This window comes from Dasypus novemcinctus, chromosome 30, assembly GCF_030445035.2.
Source record: "Dasypus novemcinctus isolate mDasNov1 chromosome 30, mDasNov1.1.hap2, whole genome shotgun sequence".
Classification (NCBI taxonomy): domain Eukaryota; kingdom Metazoa; phylum Chordata; class Mammalia; order Cingulata; family Dasypodidae; genus Dasypus; species Dasypus novemcinctus.
In genome coordinates, this window is record NC_080702.1 from 30167577 (window position 1) to 30179171 (window position 11595).

The following is an 11595-nucleotide window of genomic DNA, read 5'->3' on the forward strand; positions in this document are numbered from 1 at the left end:
TAGGGAATTGAATTTTAGTCCCCCCAAATCCATACCTCTCGGCTCTCTTCTTCATAACCTTCAAACTCTGTACCCAGAAGGAAACATCAGACCTAAAAATACTCATTTTCTATTTGACCTCTGAGAGGCCACAACACCAACTGGACAATGAAGATCAAAGACAGGAAAACACACTTTGAATTCCCAAGTTCTCCAAGACTTAAAGAACTTTACCCAGAGCAGCAGCAGGCATGGGAGATGCCTTATTCTCAGGCCTTCTCTCATCTTGGTATCCTGCTCTTCTTTTACACAAGAAACCTCCTCAAAAGCTTTCTTCTTCCTTCTCCTGACTCCCAAATCCACCAAAACCTCAACTTTGATCCAGCTGATCAGACGCCCCCTGCACCTCCTCCATATATTCCTTGGGCATCACGTCCACCCCACCCTCCTCCTTCTCTAACTCCCCTTCTTCCCCCTCTGGTCCTCACCGCCTTCCACCCCAACTCCCTCCCCTCCTCATACAGGCGCTGAAGCTGGAGCTCACCTCCCCTCCCAGCTCCTCCTTGCCTTCCATACAGAAAACCCTTCCTCCAACTCACACCTCGCCGATCTCGCCCCTCCTGCACTGCTGTCTGCCTCGTCAGCACCCCAACTTCCTCCACCCTCCTCCAGTGCCCCCACATCTCCCTGAGAACCTGCTCCCTTCTTCCCACCCACCACCCGCTCTCAAGCCCAGCTCCCCACCCTCCTGGCTCCTTCCCCAGCTCCTGTCCTCCCTCTCCAGGAAGTGGCTGAGGCAGAACAGCACTTGCCCTTCTCAGTCTAATCTCTCCCACCTTCTCAGATCCTGTTCCTCTGAACCCTTGCATCTTACCAACACCTAGCTGTCCCTAATAAATTAGTCTACGATTGCTCACCTCTTACAAGGAAGAGTTCAGCTGACCCCTAAATCTAAGGATATTCATAAAAGGCAATAATCCAAAATATATGTGCTAAATATCTGTCTATCTAAACTGTCAAAGTTTAACTGCATTTATCACACTCAAATATTCCTAACTGCTGCTGATTACTAGTAAAAGTGTTTCCAAACACAAGGTTGCATATTACAAGCAACACTGATTACATAAAACTTAAAGGCACTAAAAATACCCATACCAAAGGAGTAAGAATTATGAGTCAAATTAATGAACTTTATGTTTCTGTCCGTGTGCCGTAACTCTTTTTGTGTTGGTCTGTTTGTTCACTAGCAGTGTGTATTTTCATACCTCTGGATGGTAATATTAATTCCTAAAAGAACTCTATTCAAACGGCCAAAAATTAAACAAGTGCTTACATTAATAAATAGGTATGCATGTTAATAAAATCTCTAAAGTGACAAAATTTTTAAGTCTTGACTGATAAAATTGCTACAAATCTCTTCCTAAAAGGTGGTTGTTGTATAAATTAAATCAAAGTTTGTTTTTCTTCACAGAATGAAATGTGAGATATTGAAAAAAAAGTGAACAGCTCATAGGAGTGCCGGCTGGAATTTAATGAGTTTGTTCAAGAAAGTGTGTTTTGTGCCTAGGTAAGATGGCTGGTTTTCGTAAAATCAGAATGGAAATACGTAAGACAAAACTTGAACGCAGATGGCAAGTTGCAGAAGGTATTGTGGTAGCACTAAGGGAACATGTTCTGTGAAGGCAGAATTTGTCTTGAAATGAAGTAACTATACTTAATGCAGTTATGAACAAGTCATAAAAAGTTTGTAAGGCATCTCTTAAACTGAAATATTCAAATGGCAAATTACAAAAAATCATTATTAAACAGAAACTGAATTGATACTTAAAAGCCACGTCAACCTGCATATTACAGTCGTAATAGGGAAAATAATTTTAAGTCCATTAGAAATGTTAAGTTTTCATAAAATAATGAAAAAAGTAGTTTTTCCTGTACTGCTCAAATAAAATACCTGCTAATGAATGTAATCATGATAACTGTATGTTCTAAAAAGTTTGCTTTGAGACAGTTTCCAAAATCATTTTAGTAACTTGTATATGTTGGGTGTATAGAATGTGTTTTATTGTTAAGGAAAAAAATAATTTTGTCCTAAAATAAAACAACTCATTTATCTTAAAAGCCTGAAATAGGCAAACAATCAGGACAAGCTACAAAGTCCTGACGGTCTACCACATTCTTAAACGGCATTTAGTTAAGTTAAACAAATACTGCACCCTCTGCTGTAACTGATGAAATATGTTTCCTCATAGTATTGAGATACTGAAACCCTTCATCCCTCATTTAGCTCAGATATTAAAACCATTTTATGTGTTAATCAGAAAAAGTTGCGCATGGAAATAAAAGCCCTCTCCAGGGTGCTTTTAAAACAATGACACCGGCTCAAGCAGTAAGGGGGTGGATCTCAACTTACCCTGTAAATTGGATGTAGCCAGCACCAGTATTGGCTTTGGGTGGGGTTTGTGGCAGAGGCAAATTTCTAAGCAAATACCACTTGAGGTTTAGTCACAACTGCCAGAAGAAAACAAAGTGCAAAAGAAGAACAATGAACCGTTGTGAGCTGCCCTCTGTGGAGAAGAGAAATCTGTGGAGAAAACATCTGGACACCTGCCAGCAGTGACAGGTAACTGTCCATCATGTGCCTGCCCCCTCCTCTAACATCTCTCTTGGGACTATTAAGGCAGATGCCCTCGTGAAAATCCAAAGCCATATCAGCAAGCCCAAAACCCAGCAGAGTGGCTCCATCAAAACAGCAAATGTCGTGGATACCAGCCCTTGCAGCGCCTAGTCCAGCAGGTCCACTGCCTGTCACTCACCAGCAGCTCATGACCATCACCCACGCGTGTCTGCTGTGTTCACTCCAATGACTGTGACGACTGCCTCACTGGATGAGACACACTGGCCGCGCACAGACTCCAGTAGCAGGATGGCGAGTGGATTACATCGGTCCCCTCCCTCTCTCGGAGGGGGCAAGGCATGCTTTCAGTGCTGCAGACACTGAAGCGGGACTCTTGTAACCTTGTAACTGAATCCCTACAACAATGGACTAAATCTAAATTACAAACTAAAGTGCCAGATGCTCCAAGCCCAAAAAGGGAAAAGACTAATCAATTGGTGTTGCCTATGCTTCAAAGTATAGAAACTGGAAAAAATGTGGTCATTTGGATCACCGTATTGGTCTATGCAGCTCTGCTGGTTGGAAATTTAAATCCACAAATAATCACTCAAAAACAGTTATGAAACCACAGTTAATAATCTGAAGTCTCCTATTCCAGCTAAAACTCAATGTGTATAAGCTCATCAAATCATGTAATTTCAGTGTCACCCATTACTGCCATTAATGTTGAATGCTGAATGTATAATCTTATTGTTCCTTCTCCTCAGATCCTGGAGGTGATTACCTCACAGCTCACCCTAGGTTTCCTGGTTAATCCCTATCCTTACCACAATTATAACTCTCATTCTCCTCCTATCAGCAGGTCCACACATCTCCCATGCAATAACTCAGTTTATCCAGAGCTGTCCAAGATGTCACCCACGATCATGTACGTGATCTTCTCCTGCAAAAGGACCAGAGTGGGTAGTAATATTTTGACCATGGTCTTGCATAGTTTGTAACAGATGTTTCACCCCAATACAAAGAGTTGGTGGGGGTGATGTATGAGATCCCATATGTTTATTTTGTAAGTTTGCAATCTTTACTATAAACTTATTGTTTATGTGTGTTCATGTATGAATACTTTAATAAAAAAAGTGCCACACACACAAAAAGTTTAGTGCTAGCTGCAGAGCCAGAAGCAAAAATATCTCAATGTCAAAGGGGAACAATAACTGACTCCCACATCACCTTCCTGCTCTCCCTCTCCACCCAAAATATAAAAAAGAGTTGAAAATTTAAAGTCTTCCGGCCCCCAAAACAGATAACAGATAACCCCAAACCCCCACTGCTGTCCCTAATCCAAGGATGTATTAGACACCTGTGCAATCATAAATAAAACTTGTTTTTACATGAACAGAACTGGCCAAGGAGAAGAACATCTTTTTTTTTCTTCATTTTCTTTTAAATGTTACATTCAAAAAATATGAGGTCCGCATATACCTCCCACCCTCCCTACCCCACTCCTCCCCCATCAACAAACTCTTCCATCATGGTGGCACATTCACTGCACCTGATGAATACATTTTGGAGCCCTGCTGCACCACATGGACAGTGGTCCACATTGTAGTCCACACTCTCCCCCATTCCACCCAGTGGGCCATGGCAGGACACACAATGTCCAGCATCTGTCCCTGCAGCACCAGCCAGGACAACTCCAAATCCTGAAAATGCATCCACATCATATCTCTACTTCCCTCTCCCTACCATCAGTAGCTACCGTGGCCACTTTCCCCACATCAATATTACAATTTCTTCCTTACTAATCACAATAGTTCCCCAGTAGAACACCAGTGAGTCCACTCTAATCTATACTCTATTCTTCCATCCTGTGGACGCTGGGATATTTAAGTCTAGCTCCCTTCTACTTGAAGAGGGGGCTTAGATTTCACATGGATGATGGATCCAATTCTGCTTTCAGTTGTAGGCACTCTTGGCTCCCTGGTGTGGTGGTTGACCTTCTTGATCTCCCTGATTGCTGGCTAGAGTACATTCATTAAACCAGAGGGTAGGAGTTACAGGTCTGTTGAGGCTCAGCACCTGGCTCTCACATGGACAGTGCAGAGATTCAGGTCCCCTGAGTATACACCAAACCCCAGCGCCAACCACAGGTCTGGTAAAAGTAACAGGAGAGGCATGTGTAGAAAGGTCATATCTGAGTCCAACTCAATCACAGTCAGGAACACAAACTCCAAAGTAGGGCCAAGTGACATGGCACTGAACTCCATCTGCCATGACCATAGAACCTGTGGGTCTCTGTAGCCTTCAGAAGAACCAATACCTGGGGTTGTACCTACTTTGACTGTCTCTGGGACACTGCTGAGGCATCATAAGAGTTACCCCTCTGATGATCTCCCGACTCTTTTTTGGAGACTCATAGCCACATCAACTCATTTGTCCTTTCCATTTCCCCCTTTTATTCAAGGCCAAAAAGCATTTCGGACACCTGATATTATATGTAGGCTGAGATATTCTGCTGGTCTGAGTTGACCCTTTTATTCAAGGTCATTTTCTAGTTCCATCATCAGCTGGTACTTGTTCTTATAGCTACATAGCATTCCATTGTATGTATATACCACATTTTATTTATCCATTCATCTGTTGTTGGGCTTTCGGATTGATTCCAACTATTTTTTAAAAATTTTATTTTATTTATTCATTTTTAAAAAAATATTACATTCAAAAAAATATGAGGTCCCCATTCACACTCACTGCCCCCACCCCACCACTCCCCCCACAGTAACACTCACCCCCATCATCATGACACATCCATTGCATCTGGTGAGTACATCTCTGGGCATCGCTGCACCCCATGGCCTGTGGTCCACACCATAGCCCACACTCTCCAGCGTTCCATGCAGTGGGCCATGGGAGGACATACACTGTCCGGCAATTGTTCCTGCTGCCGGAACTGTTCACCCAGGACAACTCCAAGTCTCGAGAATGCCTCCACATCTCATCTCTTCCTCCCATTCCCCGCACCCAGCAGCCACCATGGCCACTTTTTCCACACCAATGCCACATTTTCTCGATTATTAACCACAATAGTTCATGAATAGGATATCAGTAAGTCCACCCTGATCCTTACTGTATTCCTCCTTCCTGTGGACCTTGGCTTGGTTGTGTCTATTCCACATCTATGTCAAGAGGGGGTTTAGATTCCACATGGATATTGGATGCAATCGTCCTGCTTTCAGTTGTAGGCACTCTAGGCTCCATGGTGTGGTGGTTGACATTCTTCAACTCCATGTTAGCTGAGTGGGGTAAGTCCAATAAATCAGAGTGTAGGAGCTGAAGTCCGTTGAGGCTCAGGGCCTGGCTATCCTATTGTCAGTCCAGAGATTCAAATCCCCTAGATATATCTTAAGCCGCAGCACCAACTACAATTCCAGTAAAGTAGCATGAAAGGCTTGTGAAAAGAGATCACATCTGAGTCCAGCTCCATCATGCAGAAACACAAGCTCCAAAGAAGGGCCAACTGGCATGGCAGTGAACCCCATCTGCCATGACCATAGAACCTATGAGTCTCTTTAGCCCTCAAAAGGACCAATATCTGGGGTTGTGTCTACTTTATCTGTCTCTGAGACTCTGCTCAGGTGTGCATAAGGACAATCCTTCTGACAACCTCCAGACTCTTTTTTAGAGACTCAGCCATATGAACTCATTTGTCTTTTCCATTTCCCCCTTACTTTAGGTGAAACAGCATTTTTAACTCCTGTTATTATATGTAGACTGGGATATTCTGCTGGTCCGCGTTATACCTTTAATTTAAGGTCATTTTCTAGTTACGTCATCAGCTGGTACTTGGTAGTGATTCCTCGGTGCCAGGGAGGCTCATCCCCGCGTGTCATGTCCCACGCTGGGGGGAAGGCATTGCATTTACATGCTGAGTTTGGCTTCGAGACTGGCCACATTTGAGTAACACGGAGGCTGTCAGGAGGGAACTCTTAGGCACAGTGCTGCTCTAGGCCTTGTTCTTATTTCAGGTGTATAGGTTCACAAGCATAGTCATTAGTATCAGTGGCTCACTGTGGACCCTCATTCCTTCCTGGTCCTTGCAGTTGCACCTGGGGGACTGCTGCTGCTCCGCTAGGGAGCATGACAGAGCCCTCCCCCAGCCAGGAACCCAGTACCCACCAGCGGTTGTTTTTAATTGTTTCCACTATGAGTATATCCAAAATTTCCATGCATCTTGGACACATGCCCTGTATAACTCCCTATCAACCATATGTCCCCTGTCAATAACTTCCCATACCAGTATTCCTCCGCTGCCATTGTAAACCACTCTGTGGTCCAAAACTTCCTGAAAAGTGAAGCCCAATATAATGTCAGGTTTCCTTAATAGTAAATTGGAATATAGCAATGAGTTTAAAGGTTAGATATAGAATACATATTGAATTGGAAAAATTCTACATCCTATCTTATTCTTTTCTGTTTTCCTAATTATTGAGTTTCTCTTCACAAGAGCCCTAGATCACAGTAATTCATATATACAATATACAGTACTCCCACATATCCATTATAAAACCTTTTCCCTTCCACAGCAATAATCTTTTAACTTATTCATATCATATTTACTGAAACTGATGTACAGGTATTGAGACAATAGCATTCAAACAAGGTAACATTTGTGTTTACATTGTGGGTTATACTTTAGATTATAAGGTTTTCTAAATTTTTAAGTTATCCTATGTTTTACATTATGGTTTACATTATTAGTCTGTCATCCCTATATGTTTTTGGTGTAATATTACATGTTTTATATCCATCCCTGTGTACTCTTGTGAAACACTTCTATTGCCCTCACAGTTAGGTTGGTTCCATCTATTCAATATCTATTTTCCCCTCCCCTTGGGCCCCACAGTGACAGTCAATCTTCATTTCTTGAGGAGCCATGTTCAGGAATACTTGCAACAGTGTTGAGGGCTTGACTTGCTCAACTGCCCTAATGCCCTGGGAGCCATCCTTTCTCTGGAGAGATACAGTTCCCTCTATTTGATGGCATTAGTCCTCCCCAGGATGTGGGTCTACCTTCACTCTCATTATATGGGTCTCTACCCAATGGTATAACCCACTCTGGCAAAATGAGCATTCACATATTCCCTAGGAATCTGTCCTGCGTCAGATTATCCCCTTTGAGTATCTTAAACAGGTAACTTTCCTAATTATATTTTGAAAAGGTTTTCTCAGCATTATACTCTCAACCAACACCTGACAATTTCCTATGTTTGTGTGTTGCCACACCCTGCCCCCAATTTCTTGGGCAATATTACCCATCCGCCCATCCCTAGCCCCCCTCAAACCCCCAAAGCCCCACCCAAAGGTAACCCTATGCCCCCATTTTACCCTTCCTTGTACACATACTTACCTCCAGCTTATCATAGATTTCACCCATGTAGATGTCATCTTACATCCTTCCTCTACCCCCCAATTTCCTGTAAGCCTATCTTCCAGTCTCTAGCTCTCTGAGGCAGCTTGCTTATTTCATATCATTGAGGTCATGTAGTATTTGTCCTTCAATGCCTGGGATGCTTCACTCAACATAAGGTTCTCAAGATTCATCCATGTTATCACGTGTGTTTGTAGTGTATTTGTTCTTAAAGCCGAGTAGTATTCCATTGTGTGTATATACAACATTTTATTGATCCACTCACCTGTTGATGGACATTTGGGTCGATTCCAACTTTTGGCGATAGTGAACAATGCTGCTACGAACATTGGTGTGCATATATCGGTTTGTGTCCCTGCCTTCAGTTCTGCTGGGTATGTACCCAGCAGTGGAATTGCTGGGTCATATGGCAAATCTATGGTTAGTTTTTTGAGAAACCGCCAAACTGTCCTCCAGAATGTTGGATCCTTCTGCATTCCCACCAGCAGTGGATGAGTGTTCCCATTTCTTCACATCCTTTCCAACATTTGTAGTCTTCTGTTTTTTTCATAGCTGCCAATCTAATGGGAGTAAGATGGTATCTCATTGTAGTTTTGATTTGCATTTCCCTGATAGCTAGAGATTTGGAGCATTTTTTCATGTGCTTATTAGCTATTGTATTTCTTCTTTGGAGAAGCGTCTGTTTAAATCTTTTTCCCATTTTTTAAATAGGTTGTTTATCTTTTTATTTTCAAGATACAGGAGTTCTTTATTTATGCAAGTTATAAGTCTCTTATCCAATATATGGTTACCAAATATTTTCTCCCATTGTGTAGGCTCCCTTTTTACTATCTTGACAAACTCCTTTGAGGTGCAGAAGGCTTTAATTTTGAGGAAGTCCCATTTATCTATTTGTTCTTTTGCTGCTCATGCTTTTGGTGTGATGTTCATGAAGCCATTTCCTATTACAAGGTCTTGTAGATGTTTCCCTACACTACTTTCCATGGTCTTTATGGTCTTGGCTCTTATATTTAGGTCTTTGATCCATCTTGAGTTGATCTTTGTATGAGGTATGAGATGGTAATCCACTTTCATCCCTCTACATATGGATATCCAGTTCTCCAGGCACCATTTGTTGAATAGGCCATTCTCTCCCAGTTGAGAGGGTTTGGTGGCTTATCAAATATTATATGGCTATGCATATGAGGTTCTATATCAGAACTTTCAATTTGATTCCGTTGGTCTGTGTGTCTCTCCTTATGCCAATACCATGCTGTTTTCACTACTGTAGCTTTGTAGTATGTTTTGAGGTCAGGTAGTGTGTTTCCTCCAATTTCGTTTTTCTTTTTCAATGTCTTTGGCTATTTGGGGCCTCTTTCCTTTCCAAATAAATTTCATAGTTAGTTTTTTCTAGTTCCTTAAAGAAGGCTGTGTTGATTTTTATTGGGATTGCATTGAATGTGTAGATCAGCTTTGGTAGGATAGACATCTTAATAATATTTAGTCTTCCTGTCCATGAACAGGGAATATTCTTCCATTTATTTAGGTCTTCTTTGATTTCCTTGAACAGTCTTGTATAGTTCTCGGTGTATAAGTTTTTTACATCTTTAGTTAAATTTATTCCTAAATATTTGATTTTTTAATTTACTATTGTGAATGGTATTTGTTTCTTGATTTCCTCCTGATCTTGCTCATTATTGGTGTACAGAAATGCTACTGATTTTTGCGCATTGATCTTATAACCTGTGACTTTACTAAACTCATTTATGAGTTCTAGAAGCTTTGTTGTAGACCTCTCAGGGTTTTCTATGTATAGGATCATGTCATCTGCAAATGACGAAAGTTTGACTTCTTCCTTTCCAATTTGAATGCCTTTTATATCTGGTTCTTGCCTCAGTGCTCGAGCAAGTACTTCTAAGACAATGTTAAATAGAAGGGGAGACAGTGGGCATCCTTGTCTTGTTCCTGACTTTAGAGGGAAGGATTTTAGGATTTCTCTATTGTAAATGATGTTGGCTCTGGGTTTTTCATATATACTCTTTATCATGTTAAAAAAATTTCCTTATATTCTGATCTTTTGGAGTGTTTTTATCAAGAAAGAGTGCTGTATTTTGTCAAATGCTTTTTCTGCATCTATAGATAGAATCATGTGATTTTTTTCCTTCAATCTGTTTATATGGTGTATTACATTGTTTCATTTTCTTATGTTGAACCATCCTTGCATACCTGGAATGAATCCCACTTGGTTGTGGTGTATAATTCGTTTATTGTGTTGTTGAATACGATTAGCAAGTATTTTGTTAAGTATTTTTGCATCTAGGTTCATTAGAGAAATTGGTCTGTAATTTTCCTTTCTTGTGGTGTCTCTATTTGGCTTTGGTACTAGGGTAATGTTGGCATCATAGAATGAGTTCGGCAATGTTCCTTCTGTTTTGATTTTTTGGAATAGTTTCAGCAGGATTTGTGTTAGTTCTTTCTGGAATGTTTTGTAGAATTCACCTGTGAAGCCGTCTGGCCCTGCGCTCTTCTTATTTGGGAGTTTTTTAATGACTGATTCTATCTCTTTACTTGTGATTGGTTTGTTGAGATCTTCAATTTCTTCTTTCATCAATATAGGCTGCTTATGTGTTTCTAGGAATTTGTCCATTTCCTCTGAATTGTCGTTTTTGTTGGAATATAGCTTTTGAAAGTATCCTCTTATGATAGTCTTTATTTCTGTGGGGTCAGTGGTGATATCTCCTTTCTCATTTCTTATTTTGTGTATTTGCATCTTCTCTCTTTTTTCCTTTGTTAGTCTCACTAAAGGTTTGTCAGTTTTATTTATCTTCTCAAAAAACCAGCTCTAGGTCTTGTTTATCTTTTCAAGTGCTTTCTTATTTTCTATTTCATTTACTTCTGCTCTTATCTTTTGTTATTTCCTTCCTTCTTCTTCCTGTGTGATTACTTTGTTTTTTTTTTTCTAATTCCTCCAAATGTGCAATTAGTTCTTCAATTTTTGCTCTTTCTTCTTTTTTGATGTATGAATTTATGGCTATAAATTTCCCTCTCAGTACTGCTTTTGCTGCATCCCCTAAATTTTGGTATGTTGTGCTATCATTATCATTTGTTTCAAGGTAGTCATTGATTTCTTTTGAGATCTCCTCTTTGACCCACTGTTTTTCTAAGAGTGTGCTGTTTAATTTCCATATCTTGGTGTCAAATCTGGGCCTCTGGTCCTTGCAGATTTCCAGCTTCACTCCACTGTGGTCAGAGATATTATTTTGTATGATTTCGATCTTTCTGAAATCATTAAGCCTTTCTTTGTCGCCTAGCATATGGTCTATCTTGGAGAATGATCCATGTGTACTTGAGAAAATTGTATATCCTGCTGTGTATGGGTGTAATGATCTGTATATGTCTATTAGATCTAGGTCCTCTAATATACTGTTCAAATAGTTTGTTTCTTTAGTGATTCTCTTTTGAGATGTTCTGTCCAGAATTGATAGTGGTGTATTAAAATCCCCCACTCTAATTGTAGACGCATCTATTCTTTCACTTAGTTTTTCCAGCATTTGCCTCATGTATTTAGAGGCGCCCTTGTTAGGAGCATAAATAT

The 11595-nt window shown here is 40.7% G+C and overlaps 1 protein-coding gene across 2 annotated transcripts in view; it reads right to left on the reverse strand.

Annotated features, from left to right (window-relative positions):
* The window catches only part of ADGRE3 (adhesion G protein-coupled receptor E3), a 64558-nt gene extending 61597 nt beyond the window's left edge, over positions 1 to 2961 (reverse strand). The window contains exons 1-2 of one of the 2 annotated variants that reach the window (XM_071212766.1): positions 2793 to 2961; positions 2390 to 2487 (exon numbers count right to left, since the gene is read on the reverse strand). The gene's annotated coding sequence lies outside the window, so the exon portion shown is untranslated. The remainder of the gene's footprint in view (positions 1 to 2389; positions 2488 to 2792) is intronic. The other variant, XM_071212767.1, reaches the window with a different exon arrangement.
* Positions 2962 to 11595: the final 8634 nt, after the last annotated feature.